Consider the following 14,338-nt stretch of genomic DNA (forward strand, 5'->3'; position numbering starts at 1 on the left):
AGATGGTGTGACAATGGGAGGCAGCCCACGCAAAGCACGAGTTTGCTCCTCCATGGCTGCAAGCAGGCGGGTCTGGTAGTTCTGGTTCTGGGTTATAATCATGCGGAGGTCCCCATGCAGTAACTTCCGGGATGACCTGACCTCCGCACGAGTTGCCTGCATCTCGGCCGAGAGCGTCCGTGTCAGACGCTCCAGCTGCTCCTCTGTCCTTCTATGGGATGAAGCCTCAAGCTCTAACAGGGTCGACCTGAGGTGATGGAATTCTTCCCTCAGGCCTTCCCTGTGGCGCTGGGACTCCATGGAAAGTGATTCCCGCAGAGTCGCCAGTGCCGCCCGCCTGTCCATGTTGGACGCCAACATGTCCTCCCTGTGTGCCTGGCAGATGGACTCTGTAGCCTGCTCCAGTCGCTCCATCAGCCTTTCTGGGGGGACAATGGAAGTGGCCACCCTATCCATGGCCTGTGCAATCATCTCGGATGATGCTGCCTGTTGGGTGGCCATACCGTAGATGGATTGCTCCCAAGCGGTATTGCCAGGTGGCATACGGCCACCACGTTGACGGGCACCACACCTGCCTGGGGCAAGGCGGACTGCACCTTGCTGTGCCGGCAAGGCCTCAGGCTGCAGGACTGCATTCCCTCTCTGATCTGCAGCCCCAGGAACAGGATCAGAGATTGTGTGGTGTGGCCCTGCATCCGTAAGCACCGGAGGCTGAGCTGCCGACACTGACATCCCCATTGAGGGCAATGGCCCGGCTGCAGGTGGGTCAGACAGAGGAGATTCTCTCCCAAGAACACTCACCTGCGACTGCACATAGGTGTCATCCTCCGAGTCTACACCTGAATACTGCTCGGGGGAGGAACCCCCAGAGACACCCCTCGACAGCACGACCTGCAGCACTTGTGGGTTTTCACCCACAAACACACCACGTCCCTCACTTGTGGAAGGTCGGCCCGGGTTGCCCTCCTGGGACGGCTCAACCACCACATCCCCAGCATCAACAAGTGCTTCGTCCCCTGCAAAGACATGAAAGAGAAAAATGGAAACAGGCATTAGCACCATGGCATGCAACAAGGGCTGATGAACAACAGAGGCAGTAGTTCTACGACACATGTCCCACATGACTGGGAGACCTCCTATGCATTCACCATCACTGGGTCTGTAGGGGAGGCTCAGGGCATACAATGTACAGATTGGAGAGCAACGCCTGCTCACCATGCTGCCTAGCACTGCCATCACACATTGGCCGGTGATTGCCATGTCAAAGGCACATGCCATCACACACATGGCATGTGACATAGCCACCAAGTGAAGAGGGAGAGGAGGGCAACTTTTTTGGATTTCAACTACTCTGGTCCTGACATTGCATCATCACATCAATAAGTTAACATGTTGTACATGGATCTGCTAGTCCAAATTGGCCACGATGCACAGTGCCTTGTCTACATCAACAAAATGCCGTAAACAATGAGATTCCACCTCCCCATCACCTGTAAAGGAATCATATAGCATTCGTGAAGCACCGGTCCAGAAATGTATGAAGGTACAGCGGAGCACTGAGGGGTGGTGGGGCAGAAGGGGATGCCAGTCAACAATCCTACTGGTGCTGGTGTCATTCATGTCACGCAAGTGCAGGGGTGGGTGGCACAATGAAGTGCAAGGGGAAGTGGCGGCTGGAAGTGCTGTACAAGGTAAGTAGGACTTAACGTCAAGGGCAGATGGTGTTAGGCGCAGACAAGTGCTGGGGGGGTGGCCTATAGGGGTACAGAGACAATCATGCAGTGCTGTGGGCTCAGAGGGGACAGGGGAGGTACACACTGCATCTGGCTCGGCAAGGTCCTTGCAGATTTCTATGTGTCCTGCAGAGTTGTCACATGCCGCAGATATGTGCCCTTGGATTGGGGATCTCATCTTGGTGAAAAGGGTGAGGCGCTATTGCCTTTGGAGCATGTGGCAGGCAAGTTTGCCAGAGGATGAGCATGATGCAGGACATTCCCTCTCTGCCACCCGGCACCTGTGGTTTGGGTTCACAAGATACGAGTCATGCCAGGACTCTGCATTGGCATGGGGATTCAGACAGGTGGTCATGACCGTGGCAAAGACATCCAGTGTACCTGACATAGAGTGGAGCATGGAGTGGGCCCTGTCAGGATGGGAGTGAGCCTAAGGGGGAGCTGGATGGGGGGGAGATTTTGGCAGCATAAGCCTCGACTGACACACACTTCATGGGTTGGAATACCAAGAAGGTGTGTGACAGTGGTGAGGGTGGCTTTGCCTGTGGGGTGGTGAGGGTGAGCTGGGAGGAGAGGAGAATGTGATCACTCCAGGAGAGAGGAGTGCAGAGATGGACGGAGAGGGGAAAGTCAGATGAGATCAGAGCATCAAGAGTGTGCCCTGCAGAATGAGTAGGGACAGACGGGAGTCTAGAGGGTGAGAGGGAGTTGCTGAGGTCACAGAAAGGTCACGTGGGGGGGTCAACAAGCATGCAGGTGGATGCGTACAGCACCAAGGAAGAGGATTTCTGTGTCTGGGGACATGAGTGAGGAGGAGAGGTGAGGACACTCAGAAAGGAAGTAGTACATTTGACCAGTTTTCCCAGACACAGTACGCACAGTTTGTGAATGTCAAGGTGTGGTAGAGAGAGACGTCACACAAGCCATTCCATAGTGGAGTAGGTCTAAGTAGGAGTGACAGTGGCAGGAATACCCTCAGGGAAGCCAAGCGCACACCCCCCCTGCACAGTAGTGGCGGGCCAAGGAGAGGGTCTCCTGAACATCAGGTAGGAGTGTGTGAAGGATGCAGACAGAGCTGGCCGTCAGACATGTTTCCATGAGACCAAGGATGTCAAGGTGCATAACCTCATGTAAGTGACAGATATCGGAGGAATGCCTGATGCAGCCGCAGTGAAAGGAGTGTAATTGTGGAGGAGGTTGACAGCCTTGTAGGACTTACGGGGAGTGCTAGAGATCAGAGGTGCAGCATGTGTAGGAGTTGGAGTGGGAGGCGGAGAAGGATCATGGGAGGGTGCAGGGAGGCAGTGCAGGATTGATGAGGAGAGAGGAGGGGGGACAGCAGGAGAGGAAAGGAAGTTGATGAGATGTGGGTAGCATTTCTCAAGGAGAATGAGGTTGGCCTAAGGGCCTTGGACTGAGATGCTCCCATTACCATGCACATCAATTGTGGCCTCTGAGGATTGGAAGGAGGCCAGGAGTACACCCCAACGGGTCCCACCATTGATGGTGGAAGAGGAGCAAGGAGAGAGGACAGGGACCATGTGAAGGGTCTATGGGACAGGCAAAGGCATGTATGAGCAGATGTCAGTGAGAGTTAGCTTTGAGTAGGCTCAGATGCACTTGTCAGCAATAGGGTGGGTCGCATTGGAGGGCAGGGTGCCCTCATTTGACTGTTAGCAAGCAGGTGTCGTGAGTAGGGCACGATGGTCTGAACTGTAGAAGTCAGGGAAGATAGACCATGAAGAGCAGCATGGAGTGTGAGGGAATGGGGCTCGAAACCAGACGGTACCAAAGCACACAGGTAGGAGGTGGATGTCAAGGCAACATCCACAGTATGACAGCATGTTGGTTGGCATTTATATACAGAGGACGCATTAGCATGTGGTATCATTGCATGTCAGGCATGTGAAGATGAAACTTGAATGGCTGGGGGAAAGTATAGGAATGGTATGTAAGACATCAGATGAATAGACAGGGGAGTATGAGCAACAATGTAGTGACAAAATGACAATTCAAGGGCAACTTCCATGGTGTAGGGCCATATGTGCACTGTTGCCAGTAGGGATAGTGCTGTGGGCAGATGGTGTTGCACTGAACATACTGGATGAGGCACATGGGTGCCACTATCAACTCTGCCACACACCCCCTTGACAGGCACCCAACATGAATGCTTCACGCACACACCATGCACATGGATAATACACACATGCATGTGCACTCACCGGATGATGCCTCGTAATCAGGGAGATCTCCCACACCTTGGAGTTGTCCCTCGGTGACGTAGGATCCAGCTACGGACTCGTGTGGTGTGAGTTCTATTTCCTGTTCTGGGGACCCACCTCCAGTCACCAAGGTTGCGGCATGACTTGAGGCCAGCTTATCCTTTGCCCTGCGCTTAAGGTCATTCCAGCGCTTCTGGCAATCACTAGCTGTGCGCCTCAATACTCCAAGGGCACTTATTCTGTCAGCAATGGTCTGCCAGTGTGCCTGGCGTCTGGCATGTGTGGTCTTGGACCCTGCAACGATGACCATTTCCCTATCATGATCTGACACATACTGAACAAGTGCATTCAGTTCGGCGTCTGTGAAGCTTGGCTTCCTTGATGGGCCGGACTGTGCAGCCGTGCCTGAGGCATCAGCCTGTGCCAGACGTGCACTCTTCCTCTTGCGCTTGGAAGGGGGTGGGGATCCAGAGTGTCCTACGCCGCTGTGGACACTAGGGGCAGGAGCCGTGGTGGACTCAGTACTGGGTGTGTGGGATTGCACACTCAGCATGGGAGTAGGTGCAGGCATTGGGGGTAGAGGGATGGGGTCAGGCCGGATCTGAGGTGCATGAACTAGGACCGACACAGTCTTGGCAGGGTGTATGAGAGGTGGGGTGGATGGAGCCACACCCTGGCTACGGGGGCCAGCAGATGACCTATCTGGCATAGATGCGCGTGCCCTGATGACACCAATGTGCACCGGTGCACGTGCAGTGGACCTGCTGACCTGGATGTCAGCGATGGGATCACCCTCGGACACGTCTGGTGCCACAATGGGCTGGTCCGACAAGGGCTGATCAGGGTTGGTATCAGCCACATGACCCTCAACTGGGGGGGGGGCATGGGTGTCCCTGACTGGTCCTCCAGACTGGGGGGGACAGGGGCACCCTGCAAGTCACAACCACGTCCCCTAGTGGATCCTCCACGGCCACCACGTGTGGCTCGGCCACCTTTGCCACCCTTACGGCTTGCACGTCTCCCAACCATGGCACTGATGTTATTGTGCGTATGGGAGTCGGTGTGCACAATTGTCCTGGGCAATTGGGTGTCAAAGGGGTTGGGTACCAGATGGTATTCGTACCCTAGTGCAGTGGCAAGGCTATATGACACCCCTGGGGAAAGATGACGGGTCACGCAACGCACAGGCACCCCAAAAAAGTTAAGGAACGTGCACAATACCCCTCCTAGACCACGTGTGCTGATGGAAAACCCTGCACTACGCTGTGGCATCCAGTAACACTTAAATGAACGTATGCGTGTCACACGCAGCCTAGAATGACCTCTGAAGGGGTAGGCTACACACGGGGCAAGCACAGAAGTTAGATACGTGCGTGACTCACCGTCTGCCAGGTAAAAGAGCGTGAAAAATGAGCGCGTTTGGTTGGCAACACCCCCGCCAAAAGAAGATGTGTACGCTGTCTGAGGAGACAGGACAACAGTAGAAGGGGACACTGTTTGAGGGAACAGGCCCAGGTAAACCAGTACAAGAGGAAAAAGAGAAAAAGCTGTCAGAGGTAACAGGGAGTACGAACTGGAAACGCCGTGAAGTAAATCGCGTGTGAAACGACAAGAAGTACAGAATTCACCCACTCGCTCTCCACGAAAAGCACGTACAAGGAAATGGTGTTCTACACTACCTTATATACAGGCCCACACGTACAGCGTCACTTACAGCGTGTACGTGCTTGGCCCTTGTTCACCAATCACACGCTTTGTCACTTCTGCGTGTGGATCCTTTTTCACCAATCACACGCTTTGACACTCCTGCGTGTAGCTCACTTTTCACCAATCACACGCTTTGTCACTCCTGCGTGTAGATCCATTTTCACCAATCACACGCTTTGTCACTCCTGCGTGTAGATCCATTTTCACCAATCACACGCTTTGTCACTCCTGCGTGTAGATCCATTTTCACCAATCACACGCTTTGACACTGCACGTGCAGGTAACTATAGACGCACATATGCTGGTGACGGGTTTTCGCGCGATTCGCTGAGTGTGGGATTTTCACGTGCAAAATCACTCCCTATCAGGCTGTCCACGCGTTCAAACACGAAAGACCACGCTCCTGGCCAGGTGGCCAAATTACAGTCCCCCAGAGCCCTGAGCACGCTCCCACCTGCCATCTGCTGCTGCCTGACTGCCTGCTGGCCACGTGCCCCACAGTGCTGGTGGGTGGGGGTGGTGGGAGACATGGGTGGGGGCCTGGTGGAGGGTGCCCCTGGTGGATGGGGGGTGGGGGTGGTGGGAGACATGGGTGGGGGCCTGCTGGCAGGTGCCCCTGCACTGCTGGGGGGTGGGGGTGGTGGGAGACATGGGTGGGGGCCTGGTGGAGGGTGCCCCTGGTGGATGGGGGTGCAGGGGGACATGATCAGGTGTGCAGGGTAGTCCCCTGTTTTGTGGGCTGCCTGCAGGGGCCGTGAAGGGTGTACAGGGTACACCTGTGAGGGCCCACCCAGCCTATTCGCGTGTGATAATTCCCGCGTACCCCTGTAATACACGTTCCCTGGCCTATCGCGTGTTCTACTTCACGCGTACCCCTGTAATACACGTACCCTGGCCAATCGCGTGTTGAACTTCCCGCTACCCCTGTAATACACGCACCCTGGCTGTTCGCGTGTGATGATTCCCGCGTACCCCTGTAATACACGTTCCCTGGCCTATCGCGTGTTCTACTTCACGCGTACCCCTGTAATACACGTTCCCTGGCCTACCGCGTGTTCTACTTCACGCGTACCCCTGTAATACGCGTTCCCTGGCTGTTCGCGTGTGATAATTCCCGCGTACCCCTGTAATTCACGTTCCCTGCATAGTCGCGTGTAGAACTTCCCGCGTACTCCTGATTTGAAGATTGCCCGCTTTGCTTTCCTTGTTTGCCTGCCCTGTGAAGTGGTCCAGGGTTAGCGCAGCCCTTAGCGATGATTTAGCGATTTTGATGGCTTTTCCTTGCGCGAGGGCGTTCTTGGGGGCGTTACTGGCGCTGCTGCAGGCTCGCTGCGATTCTCTGCGCCACGGCTGGTTTGGGAGCATGAAATCCATGAATACGCTGTGCGCGGAAATCAGTTTTAGCGCACGTGCCTGGCGCAGACTATCGCAGGCGCACGCTGTGCGCCAGCCGCGTGCGCTACTTGTGCGCTGGATTCTATGAATTACCCTGCAAATGTTTAAAAGAAATGAGTGACCTACTTTTGAGTGTCACATAGGTTTCAATTGTTTAAATGTCATAGTTTTAAACTTAGAATCAGCATTCTAGCTGCATATGTAAAAGTGGTTAGTTTTATTTGAATGCAGAAAACTGGGTAACTAAAGTGACATTAGCTGGGGCCTGGCTTAAGGAACTGAATTCTGCCCACCAGCTACCCCCGACAGGAGTTGAGACTTGCACAACAGCTGTGTTCCCAGGCCTAGCTGCCTTTTGCTGTTCCCACCAAAAGGGATATGACACTTCTCTGATTGAATTACCTGGGCTCTGCAGGAAATTGAACAAAGCCCTGTCCTGACTCAGGCAAATGTTTTATTGGTGGGAGTAGTAAATGTGGCTTCCTCCTGGAAGGAAAGGGGAGGAGCACTGCCTGTGAGAGCAAGCTGGTTTGGCAGAACTGGAAAAACCAGAAATTCAACATTGTGCTGGGGGGAAACCACACCCCTTTGGGGCCAGAACATAACTCTAAAAAGATGGATCATTCATAGAGCGGACTTGTGAAAATTATTTAAATGATACCATAATTCTTGTGATTTTTCTGCCCACATTTTAAGAGGTTTTTACAACCGGTGGTATGATCTGGGGGCAAGCTAGCAGTTAAGAGGGTATTACTTAAAATGTATGCATGTTAAAAATCTGACACTTCATCAATTAATGTCCATACTCCTTGCGCACATGTGGGTAAATTTGGGTTAATGTCCGATACTGCAAAACCAGTTAAAAAGTGCAAATGTTGCCATTTCTGAATGCAAGCCCCCAGGAAGAGCAGATTTGGACAGGGTATACCTCCTGTTATATGTGATGGGTGCATGTAATTTTAAACAAATGTGTACCTGTGCAAATATGTCTTTTTGATCAAATATAGATTGTGTGCAATTTGACAGGGGAGTGTCCTTTCTGAAAGCCATTAAATGACATCATTCTGACACACAATCCTGCTCTCCAGTGAGAACGCAAAGAATTCTCCAACCTATCAGAACTCTGAAGGGGTTGGGCCTAGAAAGCTAGCCTCTCCACCCACTTTCAAAACAGATAAAAGCAGACAGTCAGGACAGATAGGGACATTCAATTCCATTTGCTGCAATGCGCTCTGCCGGACCACACAACATCCAGAAGATACTAGCTTCAACACTTAGACTTTAAAACACCAAAGAACTTGATTCAGAACTCAAAGCAAGGGCCTAAACCCACAAACTGAGACCTCTTCTCAGTGGGCCTCAGCATCCAGCAAACCTAACAGTGATAGCAGCATCCAGGAGCTGTGCAGATCAGCGCTGAGTCCAGAGAAAGGTGTGCAGAAAGATCCAGAAGCAGTGCTGTACCCAGAGAAAGCAGAGCAGTATCCAGAACCAGAGGCAGAGCAGAGCTGACCCAGACCGCTGTTCGCAGAACTAGAGAGCTGACCCAGACGCTGTGCGCAGAAACCGTCCGTGGTGAGTGAAGAAAACCTGTTGACCAGATCCGTGGCGTGGCCCATTCTATTTCTAAATATATTTTGAGTACCTAGCAGAACTGTGCAGAACCAATCTCTTAGTTAAAATAATATAATTCAATCTATTTTAATCTAACCAGAACTGTCTCCTAACTGTCACCTGTCATTTGCAAAGCTGTCACCTGTCATTTCTAGTTGCTAGCTGTAACTTGTCACTTTGAACTTTTAAAATTTCAAATCTGAAAAACAACCTTTACCATGTCGCTCATATCTCCGTGACCGTTTGTCTTAGAGACTTGCAGTAACTTTCCTCTAAAAGCTGGGAATCTTGGATTTTCACCGAACCTAGAACCGCATTCCTATTCCCTATACCTTTGCCGCAATCGCGAAAAACGCACTCGCGAATTTTACCGCGATTTGCAAATTTCTCCACGTGTGAAAACAGCAGCTTCCTTGCTTTCATTTGCCAAAAATTCGTTTAACCTGCCAATCATTCCTAGAACATTGCTAAAGTAAGCCTGAACTTATTTAAACCAACTAATCCTCAACCTGAACCTCCAGAGGGAATTAAAATCATTTTAGCACATTTTCCAATATATTGCTATCACATTTTAAAGCATTTTGAGCCTGTGTAAAACTCATATCTATTCTCCTCTAAGCTTGCTTGGAAACTGGAACTCTGTATTACATTGTGATTGTATACCTGAACCGTGTGCTCTTCCTTCCACCTCCTTACATTGTATAGAGGGGGTGAATTGCCACAAAGGGAAAGTGATTACCTTGTCTTTAGTGAAACCATATCAGTTTATCTTCTATACTGCATTTCATTCATTCAACCTTGCATTTCCTTGAACTCTATAAAGCATTCTCTACCACATTATTCTTCTGTCCCTATTTTACCAGTGTGCTACCTTATCCATTTCATGTCAACTCCTTAGTGATTATAAAGAAGTGGGCTAGTGCCAGATTCTCCATTGTTAATCTTTATCATATCAGATTAACTGTGATATTCAATTATTAATTTATTATAAAGTGTGATATATATATATATATATTGTTTAAATTCTCAAATAAACCTTTTAACTTGCAAAACAGAACTACTTCTTGGCTCAGTGGGGTCAGGGGGATTCCAAGAGAGGGGTGTTATATAGGGGTAGTCATCCAGAATGCATGAACTGGACATAAAGATATATCAATAAGGGTTTCCATTCAGTATCCCAGACTAGGCATTGACTTAGCTGCAGTGTTGAATTGAATCCTCTTACAACATACACATGTACTGCACTGCACCCACGCACTTTTGAGCCATGTTTCATCCTTCACCATGCCTATTCCCTTGTGTGATGTCAAAGTGTCTTCGCATGTATTTATACATGTACCTCCCTTCACTGTATTTCAATGCACTTAGGTTGGTACATCCTGTGACACGTGTACTCTTTTTTTAATATTTATTTTCTTGTAGTGCATGTTGATATGCATTTTACATGTGTCATGGACAGTTCTATTTAACTTATTACTGTGGCTATTTGGGAATTCTGCCATGGCTATGCTACATGCCATCTCTTTGTTGTCATCTGTCATTGTCAGCTAAAATCTATGCCTGCCAGAAGGTGATGCAGGTGATATGCAACATGCAGTACATGTTTGAGCTTCACATTTGGCATGCATCCATGTCTGCTTTCAGGGTCCCCTTCATTTCATTGCACTGCATGCATACCGGAGTTTGTGTCATGTGTGACATGGCTGCTTCATGTGTTGGCTGTCAATATTGTGTTGTCTATGTGTGTGGTATGTGCTGCTGACATGTGTGTTCATGTTTTTTTTTATTTTGTTACAGGTGACGAGGCACGTGAAACAGAGTAGGAGGAGATGGTAGACAGGGGGAGGGTTCAGGTCAACAACCATGCACCAGTGGTGGTCGTGTTGTGGTAGGCCACAAACATCAATTGGTGCTCCAGGCCATCCTGTCCAGGCCTGCCTCTGGGTATGGCTCTGAGGATCTCTTTGACTCTGATGTTGAATCGGATGCTCATCAATCCATGCTGTCGATGGTGAGTGATTCTGCAGTGGATGCTGTTCTGTCTGCCACACCTGCAGTGGGGGTAGACCCCTTAAGGAGCCCGTCAGTGTTGGAATGTCCATCTGTGGTGGTTATGGGTGCAAGGTCACCCTCCACACAAGTTGCTCCCGTTCCTAGGGCAGCAGATCAATGAAGGAATACAGTCCTGCAGCCTCAGGCAGTGCCAGGACAGCAACGACCACGTCTCCTTGGGCCCAACAGATATGGTGTTCAGCAACACGGTGGCCGTGCGCCACCGGGGAACACTGGGTGGGAGAATGCCATTCATGCCATTGCACAGCAACAGGGGGGAGCGATTGAAATGTTGGCTCAATGCATGGAACTTGTGTTCCCCCCTGATAGGTAGGTGGAGCTCCAGCAGGAGGCAATGCAGTCCACGTGCCGATTTCTCAGACTGGGCATGGTGGCCTCCAACAGGGCACGCCAGGCTGAACTGTTGACTCTGCGCTCAGCTATGGCTGCTGAGGCACAAGCCACACAGGGAAGCCCTGCGTGAAGATAACACCACCTTCAGAACTACTCTGGCAGCACTCATTATGAGCCAGGGGACATAGGCAGAACAGAGGATGGAGCAGCTGGAATGCACCATCTCGGCTGAACTCCATGCAAGCCGGGAGTAGGTCTGTCTATCATGTGAAGGCTCACAGGCAGCACTCTGTGCTACACGTGAGTCCTTGCAGGAGGAACTCTGTGTTTCACGTGAGGTGCTGCATGGGGACCTCCGTGCCTTATTCCTGCAGAACCAGGCTTACCGGATCTGCATGCTTGCCACCGTGGAGGGGCTTGCTGGGGCTATGCGTGTTCAGGCACCTGTACCACGCGCACCTCCCGATGTACAACCAGGGGGTGACATCGATGAAGAAATCTCACTCAGTTTGGGCCGTGAAGACCATGAGCCCATGGAGGATTTTTTTTGTCTCAACATCAACACATGTGGGTGTTGAGGTGCACCCTGCACCTACCCCCTCCTGGGTGCCCCCCTCACACTCCCAGGTCGACTATTTTATATTTTTTTATTTATTTGTCTATTGTGCATTCATGTCAAAGTGTGGTGCTTTGTGGCATCCGAAGGCATCCACTGTGTGTTCCGGCTGGGCCCACACAGGTTTGTCTCATGTTTGTGTTTGTGGCTTGGGGTGCAGACACGTATGCCACTCCTGCTTCCCTTTTCCATGGGCTTGCAACGATGGCACTGTGTGACATTAACTTACACAGAGGCATTGGGCTTCCGTCATATCTGTGGCAATCTGAAGTCCAACATGTGTATACACCACTAGTGGGGATTCATGATGGTGTCTCCAGTGCATGGTTGGGCTGCCTTTTGGTTCGTATTTTGTTGACTGTGCATGATTTCATGTTGCTTATTCATGTATTGCATTGACTGTATACATTGTTGATGCACTTCATGCTGTATGCGGTCCCATGCCCCCTTTGGCTTTCAAAGCCACTCTCATGATGGAAGGGGATGTGTGGTGGCAATGTCACATTGTGGCACCTGTGCTATGGTGATCCGTCACTGTCTGACATTGTCACTGTTGGGTCCTGTGTTCATGATATGTTATGCTTATAAATTGATAGTCCTGTGTTGGTTTTGCTTATGATGTGTCACAGGATCAGCAATATGTTTCCGTTGCAGATGTGTCCATGACGCACGACGGAGTATTTCAGATGGAAAATGTATGCAACACTGAAGGTTCATGCATTTCCTATGCTAACAGGCATTGAATAGCCCTGCAAACAACCCCCCACAACACACATGACACATCCTCACCCCCACCCCTGACACCACCTCAACATCCCCCAACGCACACACTACTTTGACTTTCATTACTTTTCCCTTTGTTTTTTTATACAGCTGCAGGGGTTTCCAGGCCGCAAACGCCACTCACTGTACTGTGTTGTGTAGTGTAGTGAGCGGGGTGTTGCAGGGAACACCCCCGCAGCACCCCACATTTTCTTTTCTTTTTTGGAGGTCCCTGAAATGCATGCCACCAAAGGTTTGTGGTTTTGGTGTTCACTCCTTTGGTAGCATGCATTTACGTACTTTTAGTATAGGTTGGATATTTTTGCTCACTCTTTTCTTCAGAGTCCGTGTCTGAGGGGATTGTCTGTGGCCTGTTTCCATTTGTAACAAAGCACTTTGTGACAGTTGTGTCATGTGTGTTGATATTTTTATTGAAGTTTTCACATTGCATGCCATGGCATGGTGTGTGGGGTGGGTGACATGGGGTTGAGGGAGGTTTATGTGACATACCAGCATTTGGATGTGCTATTTTGCATTGGGGTGGAATCTGTAGCTTGCATGTGTGCCTTTTGTTCACACAGGATTGTGTTTGTTTAAGTGGCTAGGGATGCAAAAAATGCTGCAATTCCAAGGACACATTCGCAGGGTGTCAAGGTTGTGACAGTTGACTGTACCTTTGTCATCATCGATTGTCACCTGGAATGTGCCAGATCTGTATGCACTCTGCAAGGGGGCGGGGGGCGTTTAGGTGAAAAATGTAGCCACAAGCTGGGTACAGGCTGCCTAGCCATGCGCCCTTTCCCCTCCCATGCGCAGCGGGCGTGCATGTGTTTAGGGATGTGGGGGCACCACCATGTCACCCGGTACGCCCTGCCGGGTTGTAACTATGTGCAGGACACATGCTGCCACAATGATCCTGCTCACTACTGGGGGCGAATACAGTAGCTGCCCACCAGAGCGGTCAATGGAGCGGAAATGTACTTCAGTACTCCCAATGAGCGCTCCACTATGCCTAAGGTTACAAAATGGGCTGCATTATATCTTACCTGGGGTGGTGTGGTGGGGTTCTGTATTGGCGTCATCATGTAGGTGCTCAGAAGGTAGGCACTGTCCCCTGGGGAGGTGATAATGGTTGCCATTAGTTGGGTTTGTGTATTTGTCTGTATGTGACATGCATGCACAGGCATTTGTAATCACCAATGAGCCATGTGTTACCATGCCTCCCAGCTTCCATGTGCCGGTGTAGGGCTGACATTCTGAATATGAAACTGTCATGGGTGGACCCGGGATAGTTTACATAGAGGTGACGATTCCCTTGGCATCGCATGCAACCTGCACGTTCATGGAATGCTAGTGCTTGCGGTTGCGATAGATGTGCTCAGTGGCCAAGCACTTTGGGGAAGTGTGCCACCCCGTAACAGTCCTGGGCCACGGCCTGCCTTTCTGCGTGTGTTCTGGGCATGTATATGTGTCTGCGGACTGAGGGGCGTGCAGTCCTGATTGCCAACACCTGGTGTAGGCAGCGTGACTGCATGACCTTTGAGATGCCCCCAACTATGGCAGTTGTCCACTGAAATGTCCCAGTGGCCAGAAAATGCAGGACATTGAGCACCTTTTTCCAAGGGGCTCAGTGCTTGGGAGCACAAGGTAGGTGATGTGAGGTCATCCTCCAACTCAGTGACCAGGTATAGGATGATATGAGGTGGAAACCTATACCTGCCATAGACCTGGTCATCAGGTATCCCAAAAAGGCTTGTCCTGGGTAAGTGTTAGCCAGAAACCTGTGCAGTTCCCTCTGGGACCACTGCAAAAGATTTAAGTCTACAGGTGTTGGCAGTAAACCCACTTGGTAGCAGTCTGTACCACACAGATTCACTGTGGTA

Source organism: Ambystoma mexicanum, chromosome 5p, assembly GCF_040938575.1.
Source record: "Ambystoma mexicanum isolate Mex_15411 chromosome 5p, UKY_AmexF1_1, whole genome shotgun sequence".
In the NCBI taxonomy this organism is placed as follows: Eukaryota; Metazoa; Chordata; class Amphibia; order Caudata; family Ambystomatidae; genus Ambystoma; species Ambystoma mexicanum.